This window comes from Bombina bombina, chromosome 6 (assembly GCF_027579735.1).
Source record: "Bombina bombina isolate aBomBom1 chromosome 6, aBomBom1.pri, whole genome shotgun sequence".
NCBI classification, from domain to species: Eukaryota; Metazoa; Chordata; class Amphibia; order Anura; family Bombinatoridae; genus Bombina; species Bombina bombina.
The window spans coordinates 880,719,045-880,735,995 of NC_069504.1; the positions used below are offsets into that span (position 1 = coordinate 880,719,045).

The 16,951-nt window shown below is 36.0% G+C and overlaps 1 protein-coding gene across 1 annotated transcript in view; it reads right to left on the bottom strand.

Moving 5' to 3' along the window:
* The window catches only part of EPO (erythropoietin), a 57,228-nt gene that overhangs the window by 10,725 nt on the left and 29,552 nt on the right, over nucleotides 1–16,951 (bottom strand). The gene's annotated exons all lie outside the window — the stretch shown is intronic.

Below are 16,951 nucleotides of genomic sequence, written 5' to 3' on the forward strand. Positions count from 1 at the left end.
ACTAACAATAAATGGGAAGTACTGTTTCAAGGTGATTACCAGTGTTTTTCCTTATTTCATGTGCGCACCCCCAGCTGATTTTACTGACCACCCGACTAAAATTTAAACCAGTATTAAGTTGAAAGTAGCTAATATTTTTTTTCCTATGTTTGTTGTACAGATTATCAATTAATTAAAATATTTTAAATTATACAATTAATTTGTTCTTTGTATAGCTTAAAGGGACATAATACTTGAAAGTGATGCAGCATAACAGTAAAAAGCTGACAGGAAAATATCACCTGAACATCTCTATGTAAAAAAGGAAGATATTTTACCTCAAAATGTCTTCAGCTCACCAGTGTAAGTGTTGTGAAAAAGGTTATATTTCATTTACTGCCCAGCTGCAGGTTTAAAAAAGGAAAATAAAAGGAAGAAATGAACAGCAGCCAATCAGCATCAACAGTGCTGAGGTCATGAACTGTTTTAATGTCATCTCATGAGATTTCATAGTAAACTTCCTTAAAATGAATAGGGAAATAAAATGAGTGTGCATGAGGTACGCTCCCGTGCCTGTCCCGCGACATGCATACTGATTTGCTGCTCATAGTCCTTTACAATGGGATGTGAATACTTAGGGGCCTAAGGTGAATACTTAGGGGGTGTGAATACGTAGGGGCCTTCCGGCTAGCTGGAAACAGTAGTTATGAAGCATAACTTGTCCGCTGCCTCTGAGGCTGCGGTCTTCAATCCGCCCGATCCTATACGATCGGGCTGATTGACACCCCGAATCTTCAGGGGGCGGCATTTCACAAGCAGTTCACCAGAACTGCTTGTGCAATGATAAATGCCGACAGCATTATTGATGTGCATCGGACATGATACACTGCATCGTATCATGTCCATCCGCACTTTAGTACATCGGCCCCTTAGGACATTTTCAGGTGAAATATCTTTCTTTTTTACATAGAGATGTTCAGGTGATATTTTCTAGTCAGCTTTTACAGCTATGCTGCATCACTTTCAAGTGTTTCAACATTTGGGTATCATGGCCCTTTAAAGGGACAGTCTACACCAGAATTGTTATTGTTTTAAAAGATAGATAATCCCTTTTTTACCCATTCCCCAGTTTTGCATAACCAACACAGTTATATTTATATATTTTTTACCTCTGTGATTATCTTGTTTCTGAGCCTCTGCAAAATGCCCCTTTTTTCAGTTCTTTTGACAGACTTGCAGTTTAGCCAATCAGTGATAGCTCTCAGGTAACTTCACGTGCATGAGCACAGTGTTATCGATATGAAATTCATGAACTAACACCCTCTAGTGGTGAAAAACCTGTTAAAATGCATTCTTAAGAGGCGGCCTTCAAGGTCTAAGAAATTAGCATATGAACCTCCTAGGTTAAGCTTTCAACTAAGAATACCAAGAGAACAAAGCAAAATTGGTGATAAAAGTAAATTGGAAAATTGTTTAAAATTACATGCCCTATCTGAATCATGAAAGTTTATTTTGGACTAGACTGTCCTTTTAAGTAACATCTATAAACAGAAAATGTTATAATAATATTGTAGAGTTTTACATTTCCCCCTCTCATAAGGTCACCCAGCAGGCAAAATTGTCTGTGGAGATAATGATGTTGTTTTGTTACAGACATTAAACATGTTGCATTGTATAAAGCAGTGTTGACCAACTGCTAACATGTGGCCCACGGCATTAGTTATTTGCCATAAATTTGTATGCAGCTCTTAAAGCTTCTAAAATATTGATCTGTTGCCTCCCATTGTCTTAAGACATTGGTCGTCACTGGTAAAATAATGCAGCACTTAATTTATGTATGAATAATAATGGTCAATAAAGGTGATGCATTATATTAGAATAATAAGTGTCTAAAGGCAGACAATGATCATGTTGCTTCAGAACTGAAATTATTCACTGGTGGATTGGATTATTGTTATTTTAAAAAGCCAGAGCTAGTTGTTTATAGAATGTTATTAGGATCCTAGAGAACATCATTTTGTAGTTATTTGTGATGCAACAACATCCATCATTGTTTGTGTTGTTTATTCAGAGGCATTTCCTTCCACTGAGGCACAAGTTATGTACAGTCAGAAAAAAAAATCATTGAGAAAGGCATTGCGTGTGTGGTTCTGACGTCTCTATGGAGGATATGACTTGCAAACAATGACAGGAGTCTACAAATACAGTTTCAGTTTCAAGATATAGACATATGTTAAAGGGACACTAAAGTCTAATGATTCAGATAGATCATGCACTTTTTAAACAATTTCCAATTTACTTCAAATTATCAAAATGTTCACACTGTTTTTATATACACCTGCTCTTACTGAGCATGCATAAAATTTCACATAATATACTTATATGCATTTTGTGATTGGCCGATGGCTGTCACATGATGCAGTGGGAAGGAAAATTAAACTTACTTTGAAAAAAAACAAAAAACTACCACCTATTTGAAATTCAAACTAAGTGCTTTTGGATTGTCTTTTTTATGCATTTATTTATTATGCTATTCTTCTTTTTTTAGTGGTCCTTTAATCTATCATTCTTATCACTGCCAAAAGCAATACACTGTGTTGCTAATGTAAATCTATGCATTGAGAATGATCATAATATTCTTTACAATAATTCAGAACGTCTATCTATGGTTAAAAAGCAAATATTGCATTATAAAATGATATGCACTGGATTGTTACAGTGATCTGGGCATTATTTGCGTAGATATTTATCAATTATCAGCAATTGTGATGTGCACAATATATATATAACCCGAACGGTATTATTAATTATGTAATATTGATAAGCAGTAAGAGTATACATCTATATATTTTAGCTCATTGGCATGGTAAATATGAATCCATACCATTTCAGAGCCCTCATAATTTGTTATCCTATAATTTCTCTGGAAAAAAGGAGTGATCAAAAATCATAACAGATTTTAGATACCTGTATTATCTTATAGAGGTCCAGATTAAAAGTGGCTCACTATTTAGCGCAGTAGTTGTGTGTAAACAATTTCAGAGCAAAACGCTAAGTTTGTGAAAAAGTTTGGTGACGAAACGTGGCATGAAATATAACAAAATGAGCCTAGATCAATACCTTTGGCTGTCTACCAAAAAAAAAAAAATTATAGTTTTGATAGGTAAATAAAAAAAGAAAGGCTCTATTTTTGTTTAAATGGAGTGATAGCAAAAAATGCTAAAAATAATTTCGTATTGTAGGCAAGTTTTTCTATAAAATTCCCGGTAAAGAAGTGGTTACAATGTTGTAAAATCGTCATGTGAGCACTTAACAGCACGGTTGCAAAATAGAAGGTTGGGTTTTTTTTTGCTTCTGTCTATAATATACACATTGACATGATACACAAATTATTAAAATTGAAACATTGTCAGCACATTATGTAACACTCATTTTGTCATCATATTTTTTACAGTAACTGACATTTGTTAGCTAACTTTGGAGAAATAGATTTCACAACCTTATCCTAAATTAGAAGGATTTCATGGTTTGATATTACAAGTAAGGTGCAATGAGAACACGACCTCGCGTTCACATTGCATGGAAGAATTGCGCTCATGAGAGCGCGCTTCCATAGGCTCCAATGGGTGCCTTTTTCTGATACCATCATACACGGCACAGAACCTAAGCACAGCGAAGGGGGTAAGCCGAGCAGCAAATGTAAATATATATGTATATGCTTATTTACATATTTATTTAAGTGTTAATATGTGTATATACACATATTAACACATAAATGTATATGAATATAAGCATATACATATATATTTACTGGTAACACACAGTTCCCATAGACCACAATGTAAAGTCTCCTATTAGTGTTGGTTTTTTTTCTAACACCCCACTCCCTCCAACTTTACCTCCAAAATACTGCCCAGTGCAGTAATTTTATTAACAAATAAAAATGCTACCATTTTTATTTTTTAATAAAATGCACTACTCTGTATTTTGGGGGCATTTGGAGCACATTTGTAAAATTAACCAGAGATCTGATCTCCGGTTAATTTTATAAGCGCTAATTGCTACCGCAAGCTCATAAGCCCTCTATATTTACAGGGAACAATGCAATGTAGGTTCTTTTCAGTGCAGTTTTTTTTGTAACACCGCACACCGTCACTTTTAACCCCTAAAAACTGGTTATTGTAAAAAAAGATGCTAATTTTCTTAAATTTAAATTTGGGGGAAATTTGAAGACGTTTAAAAAATGAACCAGAGATCTCACCTCTGGTTAACTTTTTGAGCACTAATTGCTACCAGCTTGTAATGGTTGTTTATCGCACACCAGCAAACGGGCGAATTTGCCCATTTGCGGGCACACGATAAATTAGTGCTCTATTTATAATCTAGTCCTATATATTTTAAAAACCAAGGTCAAATAATGTCTCTACATATTTTTTAGACATAGATACACAGAGAGTAAATGTTTTTTGAAAAGAAAATTGTAATTTAGCCTTTCACTGCTGAGCCATTTCACACCTCGCTCTGAGGTGTTTCAAGTTGTTTGGCTCTTATTACATTCAAACATAAATTTTAACTTTTTTTCTGTGATGTACCCACAAAAATTATACCTCTTTTAAGCAGACTTAGCATTTCTAGAAAATAACTTTAGTTTGCAGAAATACCATAATATTTGAAAACACCATCATATGAATTGCAAAAAATAAAAATAAAAATAAATAGGTTATAGTTTGTGCCATTTTCTATGGTGTAAATAGCATCACAGGAGTCATTATTTTCTAAATATTTCACACCTAAAATTATGTCTTAAATTTAGCATCGGTTTCCTTTCCCAAGACACCTAACTTTTTTTCGGATATATTTTTCAATAACGATTTCAATAAGAATTGATTATTAAAAACAATAATCAGTGCAATGGTGTATAAATGTCCAAGTAAGCAGTGCAGTGATCTAACACATATTAAACAAGAACCAGTGAAAACACACCGAGATATTACTACCAAAGTGGAAACCAACTAACTCTAAAAATAGTGTATAAAAAAATAAAAATAAATAATAAACATTGTGAACCTCAAAAAGGGAATTACTAAGAGTAGTTACATAGATCAAGTGAATATAATCTATCAGTGTAAGAACCTATCAAAATGTGTTATTCATGTGAACAGAAAAGATATAACTAAATAGAACCTCTTTTCTTACATTGTGTCCGTGCCATGTGTCACTCAACTCTGTGGCCACAGCACAGAAAAGAAAAGCCGTTTAGACCACAGCTTGTAGCCCAGCACTATGTGGGGCCTTTTCAAATAATAGTGACATGTTAATTGCATAAAAGACAAACTACCCAACCATATAGACTCGTATATACAAAACTCCAACCGCTCAACACATTCATAGGTAGGACTACCGCAATAAATATAGATGTCAATCTTGACGACTACAAAAGCGTGAATATCAACCCGTGTGGATACTGAACATATCTGAAACAAATGGCGTCCACGATCAACATAATGCCACGGATACTATTTTCAGAGTGCGTGACAGACTATGTCAGACCCAAGGGGGAGGAAACTACTGATCGAGGGACCAAAGCTAGTACAATCACCAGAAAACAACAAAACACATATTCGTATCACTGGATACAAGCACAGCAGCGGCTACCAGCTGCACTCTCAACATCAGAGGGAAGGCAGATGGACTAATAGGCATACCGCAAGACTTTTAAATCCTCATAGCCTCAACGTAATCCGAAATACCCAGCTGTAGAATCAATTTCATTTAATTAGATACAAATTACTTCTAATTAAAGGAAATTGATTCTACAGTTGGGTATTTCGTATTACATGAGGATACATGTTTTTTTTGTTGTTTTTTTTCACGTTTATTTTACACATTTACACATTACTGTTTTTTTGTATATTTGCAGGACATATTGTCTTGATAAAGGCCTGACTTAGGGCCGAAATGTTGACTGTTTGAATATTTCTTCAATAAAGCTTGAATCTTATTTAAAACCCTGTGAGTGCCCATACCTACAAAACTACTATATACTTTGAACCTTTGGATTGCACCCAGGTCACTTGTGGACTGCATAAGGTGGAGTGCTTGGTTTACTACATTGTGTGTATATATATATATATATATATATATATATACAGTATATATATATATATATATATATATATATATATATATATATATATATATATACACACACATACATATATTACACGCACGCACACACACACACACACACAGTAGTTTGTGTGGAGAACACTGATATATATACTATATCAATCAGTGTTTTCCACACAAAATTTTGCCAGCCGGGTGGCATTATAAAGTAGCCATGTGTTGGCAGTGTAATACTTTCTAATATTATATCATTTTCTGCTATCCAAAGCACAAATGAATTGCATAATTTAACATAAATTTATTTAATGATTATTTGAGCAGTAAACATTAAAAACATGTTAATGTTAGCTAATTGTAGCTTATTTTTGGTAACATTTTAGCCACGTAGTCAGTAAAATCAGCCCATGCATTATACTTGCATTATACTTAGCCTCTGGGTAGCAGCCAGTCTTTATTGTTCCTACCCCTGTCCAAACTAACACAGTATAGGGGGGGAAAAATACATAAAATTGTTCTACCACAAGTCATCATATAGCGAATTTCAGAAACTATCACCTATATAATTTACATTCATCCAATATCCTATTTATTTTTATTCCTATTTTTTTTAATTAGGTTAGAGAAACATGGATCTATGAGCTGTAATATCAACAATACAAAACAAATTAGACTAGCGGTTACTGCTAGGTTATTATCTTACTATGGCGATCACTTCATAGCTACAAGAAAATAAAACCCCTTATTTGAATTGTGATTCCTCACTCTTTCAAATGGTGGGGCTTAGAATATATACTGTTATAGTGAGGGCAAAATAAAGGCCTTTTAAAAAGTGATGTAATTCCCAAAATAAAAGTTTTTGAGAGGTATTTGTCATTGACAATATGCTGGCAGACAACAGGATTAATCATTTAAAAGAGCGGGATTACTGTTTTCCAATAAGGGGTCCCAAGTTTTTGTTATGAATTGTGGGGGCAACATAGGGGAATCCTTACCCCCTGATGTTGTTCATATGCTTATGGTTCGGACAAGTGATCACTGTTAGCATCCCCTCTTTCAAAAGAAGTGTCACTTGCCATGTTGTAGTGCTTATTTTGGGGTGCTAGGGTCAATTTTAAAGCCCAGAGCACAGTAAAATGCAGCAAGCAAAAAAATGATTGACATAACTATGAAAACTAGACTTGTACACAGGCAAAAAAAATTGGTTCTGATCATTTTTTTCAAAATGAATATTCATAGAAATTAGTTTCCGTAAATATTTGTTGCCCGTGCTATTCGGTATTTGCTTCGTTTTAAACTAAATCAATACTGAATATTCTTTAAATGTTTGATTTAGTTTTTGTTACATGAATGTAGATGTTCCAAAGCTACAGGTGAAAAAGTTCACCTGTAGCTTTATACTTCCCTTTAGTGGCTGGAGAGCTGCGCTAACCCTCTCCTCTTCTTCACAGACCCCCGGCTGCGCTAATAGGAGACTAAGAGTGGTGGCTCCCAGGGATTGTGCTAAAGGACCTTCTCCTTTAGAGCAGGCCCTGGGAGCCGCCATGCTAAGCCTCATATTAGCGCGGTTAAGGCTCTGTGAAGAAGAGGAACAGATTAACACGGCTCTCCATAGAGGTAAAGGTAAATATTTTAGCCATTTAAAGGAACCTAATGAATACAGATAGATTTTGTCAATATTTACTAGTTTTCTTTAAAATTTGGGATGCATTTATTTGGATATTCATTTAGTGGAAAAACAAATGCACATGCCTAATGACAACTATCTGCTACCTAAAGAGGGGTAAGATTCCTCAATTGAAAATTGGTAATCCCCCTTTTCATTTGAGGGGTATAATGTGTACTTGTGTCACTAACTGTCTTTTAAATATTTCATCCTAGATGTACTCTCACTACCTTAAGCTAAATCTCTCAAAAACTATACTCCTTATTTCTCCCCTTCCAAAATCCCTACCACCCAACTTTCTCTAACTGTTGATAACAACATAATTACCCCAACCCTGCATGCCCGATGTCTTGGGGTCGAACTTGACAAAGATCTCTCTTTCACTCCCCACATCCAGTCTTTGGCCAATTCTTGCTCCTCCACTTTAAAAACCTCTCCAAAATTTGCAACATCCTCACACAAGACACAACTAAGACTTTAATCCACTTTCTAATCTTTTCCCTCCTTTACTATTGCAACTCCATCCTCTGCAGGCCTCCCTAGCTGCTGTCTATCTCCCTTACAATCCATAATAAATTATTCTGCCAGGTTGATCTTCCTTACACGTTGCTCCTCATCTGCTGCACCTCTCTACCAGTCCCTTCAATGGCTTCCTCTAACCTCCAGAATAAAACATAAAATCCTGACTCTAACTTTGAAAGCTCTCAATAACACTGCTCCACCCTATGGGGCTGATTTATCACGGACCAAATGGGGCCGTATACCCCTGTGTCCGCGCGAGCCTTCAGTCTCGCCGGAAACAGGAGTTAAGGAGCAGCGGTATTAAGACTGCTGCTTCTTAACTCGCTCCTACAAGTTAAGGAGCAACGGTCTTAAGACCGCTGCTTCTTAACTCCTGATTCCGGCAAGCCTAAAGGCTCGCGCAGAAACAGGGGTATACAGCCCCATTTTGGCAGTGAGTTAAGGAGCCCAAATGGCTGCAAGTTTGTGCAATGATAAATGCTGACAGCGTACACTGTCGGCATTTATCGATGTCTGGCGGACATGATTCGCTACAGCGGATCATGTCCACCAGACACATAATAAATCGACCCCTATATCTCTGACCTAGTCTCCAGATACTCGCCGCCCCATTCCCTTCATTCATGACATCCTCTACTCCTCTCTTGTAACCTCCTCACATTCCCGTCTACAAGTCTCGCTCTACACGACTCTCCCCTAGTTTTTCAAACTTTCAAGCATTCCTTAAAGACTCTACTGTTTAGGGATGCTTATAATATGCGCTAACATTTTCTATCTTAGTTCCTCTCCTCCTTAAGTTATCCTCTTGACCCCCCTAAGCATGTAAGCCTATGAGTCTAGCTGCTTTGTAGATCACTTTCATGAGAGATGATTTACAACAGTGAAACTCTTGGCAGGGCCCTCTATCCCTTAGTCTCTCATAACCTGGCATATTAGACCCATGTCTTTAGTGCAGCGGAACCTGTTGGCGCTCTACAAATAACTGATAATAATAATAAATGCTTTATGATGCATTTAGGGGATAGGGTCATTAAGTAGGTGATTGGCATTTCTATGGAATCACCTAACTAATGACAGTGGTATGAGAGCCCAAACTGGAGAGAGTGGATTCACCTCTTCTAAACTGGAGTATCATACTCCTCTAATTAAATCAGAGGGAGAGGCAGAGGATCTGTAGTAGTAACCCCCTCGCCCACTTATTAACTTATTTTTCTACTGGGGTGTATGATCACCTGCCTCTGAGTGGACAAGAGAGACTGCCCCTTAAATTGAGGGGTCACATGTCACTCCCCCTAAGGTTAAACATAATTTTAAACTGCTGAAGGTCACCAGCATCTTACAGGGACATGCAACACCCCTATTTCAAATGAGGTCACGTGTTCAAATTGAGGGGTCACATGTCACTCTTCCCCCTAAGGTTAAACATAATTTTAAACTGCTGAAGGTCACCAGCATTATACAGGGACATGCAACACCCCTATTTCAAATGAGGTCACTTGTTCCTGTAACTGACCTGGGCCTGAGATACAGGCTTCAAAAGCCATACCCCCCCCCAGCTCCCTGGCTCTCTCTCTCTCTATCATTGCCCCCTTGTGATCTCATTACATGTGCTCCAGTACTTAAGAGGAGGAGGGCACAGGGATGGAGACTGCAGTCTCCTTCTCTAGTGGCAGTACAGGGGTCCCCAGGATGATGACATAGTATAGGGCCATGCTTTTTAAAATATTACTAACCTAACAACAGCAATGCAGCTATTGGGCAGAAAGGAATAGGAAGTAGCTGTTTCTGTATGAGTAAGATTTTTTTTTCCATATTTTGCTTAATGTGAAGTAAGCACATAGCTAACTGTCTGTCTTCAAATAAGTGCACATACAGTCACTTGGACAAAATAGGAGTAAATTAGAAAGTTGCTTAAAATTGCATGCAATAATTTTTTTTTAAGTTCAGTATCCCTTTAAAACAAAAATAGAAGGGTCGTGCGGAGTACACACAGAGTAAGGGCGTTTCTTATTACAAAATACAGGGGAGAAGTCCACATTGTAGATACATGGCATTAGACAGTGAGTATAACCATGATTAGCAATGGCCACAAAACTTGAAATTCTATTTTTTGCGATAATAATCCCCTCACTTTTGTGGTATATCGATGTATAAAAAAATAATTATTATTTGGTCTATATTATAATAATATGGTTTCCAAACAAATTTCCAATGTAAAAAAGAACTCTGGTATGGGGAACAAATGCACATAATGCATGGGGTTAAAGATCAGCATTGCCAACAATGGTGTAGATAGGGCTAAGAAACTATCTTATTTAGGATATCACGTTTGTTTTTTGTGTATTTCACATCCTCAATTATTTACAATGATTTTCCATCAAAGCCTTTTAACTGTTTACATTTTTCTGTTATATAAACAAATCTTTAATATTATTCATCCAGGGTCACTTAATCAAATATGTCCACTTTAAACAGGAAGAAGCTGTAAAAATGAACAAGACTGTATCAATAACGCAATCTAGCAAATAAGACCCAATTACAATAAACAAGCAACATTATCAACCTAAAATGTTTTCAGCCTTTTCTGTCTGGGAAACCTAAACATCAATACGGTAGAGGAAACAGTGGGGAGTAAAGTAGGATAAAAATCTTAAATTGTGGCAATCTCACTCATCTGGGAGCTCTGGTGTCACACAATGTACTTGACTAACATACCATCAAGTCCCTGCCCTTCCAATCACAAATAATGGCCATTTTTTTCTCACTCAGAAGAAGCTTCTCAAAGCTCATCCCTGTAACATCATGTTCAGCCTGAATGTGCAAGGCTTTAAGTACAAAGCCATGGCAAGCTGGCTAAGGCAATGGGCAAATAAACTTTTAAAGGAACAGTAAAGTCCAAAAAAACTTTCATGATTCAAATAGGGCATGTAATTTTAAACAACTTTAAAATGTACTTTTATCACTAATTTTGCTTTGTTCTCTTGGTATTCTTAGTTGAAAATAAAACATAGGAGGTTCATATACTCATTTCTTAGACCTTGATGGCTGCCTCTAATCTGAATGCATTTTGACAGCTTTTTACCACTAGAGGGCATTAGTTCATGTGTGTCATATAGATAACATTGAGCTCACACACGTGAAGTTAACTAGGAGTGAGCACTGGTTGGCTAAAATGCAAGTCTGTCAAAAAGAACTGAAATAAGGGGGCAGTTTGCAGAAGCATAGATATAAGGTAATTACAGAAGTAAAACATGTATTATTATAACTGTGTTGGCTGTGCAAACAACAACAATTCTGGTGTTGACTGTCCATTTAAAATTGCGTACATATGTGTTAACATAGACATCAGTACAAATCCTGCAGCAACCTGTGCAATGGTGAGCATAGTTAACAGACTATTTGTTTTCCTCCAGTTCTCCTAACATACTGTAAATACATAGCTAGGCATCATCTAGTCTATGTACAATGGTTAGATATGACACAATATCTTTAATCTTCTGGTAAGAGAGACACTATGCCTTCTCTTAAGCTGTCCCAAAGACGATAGTCTCCTGGCTTGGGGCCATCTGGATTCTTTTGTGTTTACCATTTAGCTCTGGTACTGGAGATGTTTTAGCACTTCCTGGTCTGTACATTGGAAATAAGCAGATGGACATCAAGATAATAGAATTAAAAAGTCCACCTCAAATGAATTTCTGCAGCAACTTGGTGAAGATCCCTGACTGAGGAAATGTCAGATGGAACCACAAATTGTGAATGCTGTGTTCCTACATCAAATCAATGGTATTGAACATGACTTGTTTGCCTATGTGATAAGTAAATATGCTTGAGCTCTTAAGATACCAGAAAAACATTAAAATTGGCTTATTTCAAGACATTTAAACGTAAATCCATCTTGAATTTTCTTGCCAACAAAAATGTTTTCAGGGATCTCGGGTACAAGACCAACCTCCATGTTTTATTATTTACTTTACTAGAATAAGGGTACTGGAACTTCTTGTATTACCTTTGATTCCCACAACTGGTCTATGTACTGGAAAATAATACCTTTTTTGTATCTACTGTGAGTTGTAAATGTACAAAGCATATAAAAAATCTGGCATATTTTTAAATTATAGTTAGTAACTTCTTAAAACAATGTGTATTACCCACTTATTTGGAACTCCTTTAAAAAAAAATCCTACTTACAGTTTTTGTGATGAGGGTTTAACATGACCTTTACATTTTGTCTGATAATATGCTTTATCATATTTTTAAAGGGACAGTCTACTCCAAAATGTGTATTGTTTAAAAGGATAGATAATCCCTTTATTACCCATTCCCCAGTTCTGTAGAACCAACACTGTTATATTATACTTTTAACCTTAGTGATTACTTTGTGTCTAAGCCTCTGCAGACTGCCCCCTTATTTCAGTGCTATGTACAGGCTTGAATTTTAGCTAATTAGTGCTGGCTCATGAATAACTCCACTGGAGTGAGCACAATATTATCTATATCGTACACATGAACTAGCAGTGTCTTGCTCTGAAAAGCTATAAAAAGGCACTGAGATAAAAGGCTTAGAAACATGCAGGAATTTAAAGTTTAGAGGTTATAAAGTATATTAATATAACAATGTTGGTTTTACAAAGCTGGGGAATGGGTAGTTAAGGCATTGTCTATCTTTTTAAACAATAACTATTTTGGAGTAGACTGTCCCTTTAAACAAAATGTACAATGGAGGCTTATAATCTGCTAGCAGGAAACTGCATAAATCACCCATGTCTATAATATAAAAAAGTTGATCTAAGTTTGCTAGAATGTGGTAAAAATGAGTATCAAGTAAATGTCTAAATAAGTACTTTAGTGTCTAATGATACATACGTGCATCAGATCATGTACACTGCCCACTGCCCGTTTGTCACAAAGCAATGCAGACAGGTTCTTAGGTTGGGAACCTGGTTCACACAGCCATATGCATGAGGCCCAATGTTTTTGCCCTTCAGATTCACATTTTTGGTCATGTTATGTTCAGTAAGAACTAACCTGATGTAAACTGGCTGGCATGTTAAAGGAATAGGAAAGTCAAAATTAAACATACATGATTCTGATAGAGTATGTCATTTTAAGACACTTTTACATTTACTTCAATTTTTTAAATTAACTTTGTTCTCTTGGTATCCCTTGATGAAAAAGAATACACACATATCCTACACCAGCGGGAGCTAGCTGCCAATTGGTGCCTGCACACATTTATCTCTTGTGATTGGCTAACTAGATGTGTTCAGCTAGCTGCCAGTAGTCAATGCTGTTCCTTCAGCAAAGGATAACCAGAGAATGAAGCAAATTTGACAATAAAAGTAAATTGGAAAGTTGTTTAAAATTGTATGTTTTACCCAAATCATGAAAGAAATTTTTGGGGTTTCCTTTCCCTTTAAAGAGATTCCTTTCTAAAGCAGTTACCCAGAGTTAAGTAGCTTTGAGAGCTGAAAACGTAGCTAAGATTGAATTGAATTAGCACTTTTTTTTGCAAAAAAGACCCTCTTTAAATTATATTCCATTTTCTTTTTCAGAAATGCCTCTAAATCTTTGGCAAGGAAAATAATTTTCTTGGGTAGACTAATTATGGCAGCATCTTCTTTTAGAGGGTGATGAAAGTAATGCACAATTTGATTTAAAAATATATATATATATATTTTTAGGGACATGTTTTTTTATTTAAAAAATGACCTATATATGTTTCCTTGACAACATCAGAAATAGGAAATCAATTTGTAATATTGGGTTTCATTTTAAATGAGGTAGATTCCCAGCTTTGAGTGTCTCTTTAAATTTACCTATCTGTCTCAGAAGCTGGAAGAACATGGGAGTCCAGTGTTTGGGAAGACTTCCATCTATAGCTGCTTTACATGAGCAGTAGGACTTACAATGCCCTCAGGCTGCTTTCCATTAAAGGGACAGTATACTGTAAAATAGTTTTTCCCTTAATGTGTTTACAATTGCTTTTTTTTACCATCTGCAGAGTAAAAAAGTATGAAAATTAGCTTTTGAAGGTTTATTTGTGTATTAAAGCTCTTATTTTGTCTTTTGAAGCCACAACCTAATAAGATGGGTTGAGCTTGTAGGAATAATCAGATCTCATTACTGTATCACGTTGTGTACATATACATATACATGTTTATACATACATCTTATATCTGTCCATAAAACAATCAACAGTATTTGGAGAGAACAATGGAAAAATCAACATTTTATTACCTTATCTCTGCTATATCCCACTGGTAGTGTAATTTATTCTGCTGGCTGTGTTTACAAAGCTCATCTATAGCTGGGACCTGCGGCCACAAACTTTCAGAATAGGTGGGGATACCACATGCTAAATCAAATATTTTAAATGCCAATATAAGGGCAAAGGAGCTACCTGTAAACAATTTAATACACTCCAGCAGGTTAAGTGGATCGTTGGGAACAAGTAAGGGGAGAAAAATTTTGAGTAAACTGTCCCTTTAAGTACTTGTCAAACAGATTGTCCCCCCAGACAGATTGTTTCTCATCAAAATGAACAGCAACTCTCTGATTTATCTTTCAATAAAAATGTGTGAACCCAGCACGACCTTGCATGAACTTACAAACCAAGTAAGAGTGTAGAATGCAATCACCTCACCAGCCTGAAACCAAGTGAAGCCAACCCAGAGCATTATAATCAGGCTCAAACTTCATAACCATCCTGCTGAGAAAATATGACATATGACAGTTTTAAAGGGATAGTAAACCCCAAAATTTTAATTTTATGATTCAGATAGAACATACAATTTTAAACAACTTTCCAATATAATTCTATTATCAAATTTTCTTAATTCACTTGTTATCTATTGCTGAAGGGACAACATTGCACTATCTATTTAGCCAATCACAAGAGACAAATGTGTGCAGGCACCAATTAGCAGCAGCTCCCACTAGTGTATGATATGTGCATATTCTTTTTCAACAAGGGATACTAAGAGAATGAAGCACATTTGAAAATAGAAGTGAATTTAAATGTCTTAAAATGACATGCTCTATCTGAATCATGCACGTTTAATTTTGACTTTCCTATCCCTTTAATGGCTTATAGAACATTAATGTTTTTTCTATATCTTTTGGAAAGCAGTATGTGTTTGCTGACATACACTATGGGCAAAATGTCTCAGTAAAAATAAGAAAACATGTTTGTCGTCCAAAAAAAAAGCTCAGGAATGATATCACCATATCTACAAAGGGTTATGCACCAATAAAGTCACAACTTTTCATAAGTGTGAACAAAGTTACTCATGATCAAGTCTTTAATACTGTATGTGCGAATAAGTTGTTTTGAAATGCCTGTCTTGTATTCTCTATTGCCATTTTAAAATGCTTGTATATATTCGCAGTTCTCATATATTTTTGAAAAGTGGCGCATTGAATATTCAGTGTTTTTAATCTTGCCCATTTGTAGGTTGTGAAAGAGAGGTTTTTGCCGTAATGGCTGTATCTAGGGTTAGAAACCGTTAATAACAAGGTGCAGATAAGCGACAATAAACTGCAACCTAATGAAAAAGCGCCAAAGAAACAAATAAAAACAACTGTAATAATATATAGGAAATAACATTCTTACAAACAATCACATGATTAATTTATTGTTTTATAATAGGATAAAAACAATAAAACCATTTCTGGTGGTTTAAGTTATGCTAATCGCCCAAGATTGATAAATAAAGTGAAATCCGGAATTCCAAAATCCAAACTTATTCTAAAAATCCAAACTTTTGAATTAATTTTTCTTTGCATTTTTCTTTACATATAAGTCACCATATTCTCTGACTATATTTGGTTTGGTGTTTGCTTTCTAAAATGCAAATGATAGTACAACACCTATTACCTTTTCTAATTACAGTACTGTCCTATCTTTCTGAGGGAACTAGTACTAGGTACTATAAAATTATTTAAAATGATATAATTTACCTTTAGGTTGAATGTATAAGCTTTATAGTGACATTTAAATATTGCCTAAATGACGTAAGATATTGATGTTTACTGTTGGTTCCATCCCCTTTCCAAACTGTCCACATTTTACAGATGCAAATATTCCAAAATCAAAACTATTCTAACATCCAAAACTTTTCCAGTCCCAAGCAGTTTGGATAAAGGGCTTTCTACCTGTCTGTCTATCTGTCTATCTATGCAAAACAAAAATGAACAAGAGGAAAGCACTTGCTGTTTCCCAAAAACTTTAATATATTTATACTAGGTGTTAAGCCTGCCCACAGGGCAGTCTATTGTTGTAGAGTGAGGTTCCTCTTGGGGAGAGGGGGCGAGGGATCTCACCACCCTCCATTTTCAGAGTCCACCTGGATGCAGCTCAGGGGGATTCGTTTGGCTTCGCGCGCAGCCATTTTCGCAATCCACCTGGATGCTGCTCAGATGGATTTCGTTTGGCTGCGTGCTCAGCCAACATTCTTTTGGCTGCGCGCCAGGGCCGCCATCAGGGGGTGACAGGGGTGACTCCTGTCAGGGGCCCAATAGGCTAGGAGGGCCCCATGAGGCAAGAACTAAAAAAAAAAAAAAAAAAAAAAAAAAAAATTTTTTTTTTTTTTTTACATTTTGGCAGCCACCAGTGGGTACTACAGCAGAGTGCTAATTGAGCATGGGAAATGTTATTAC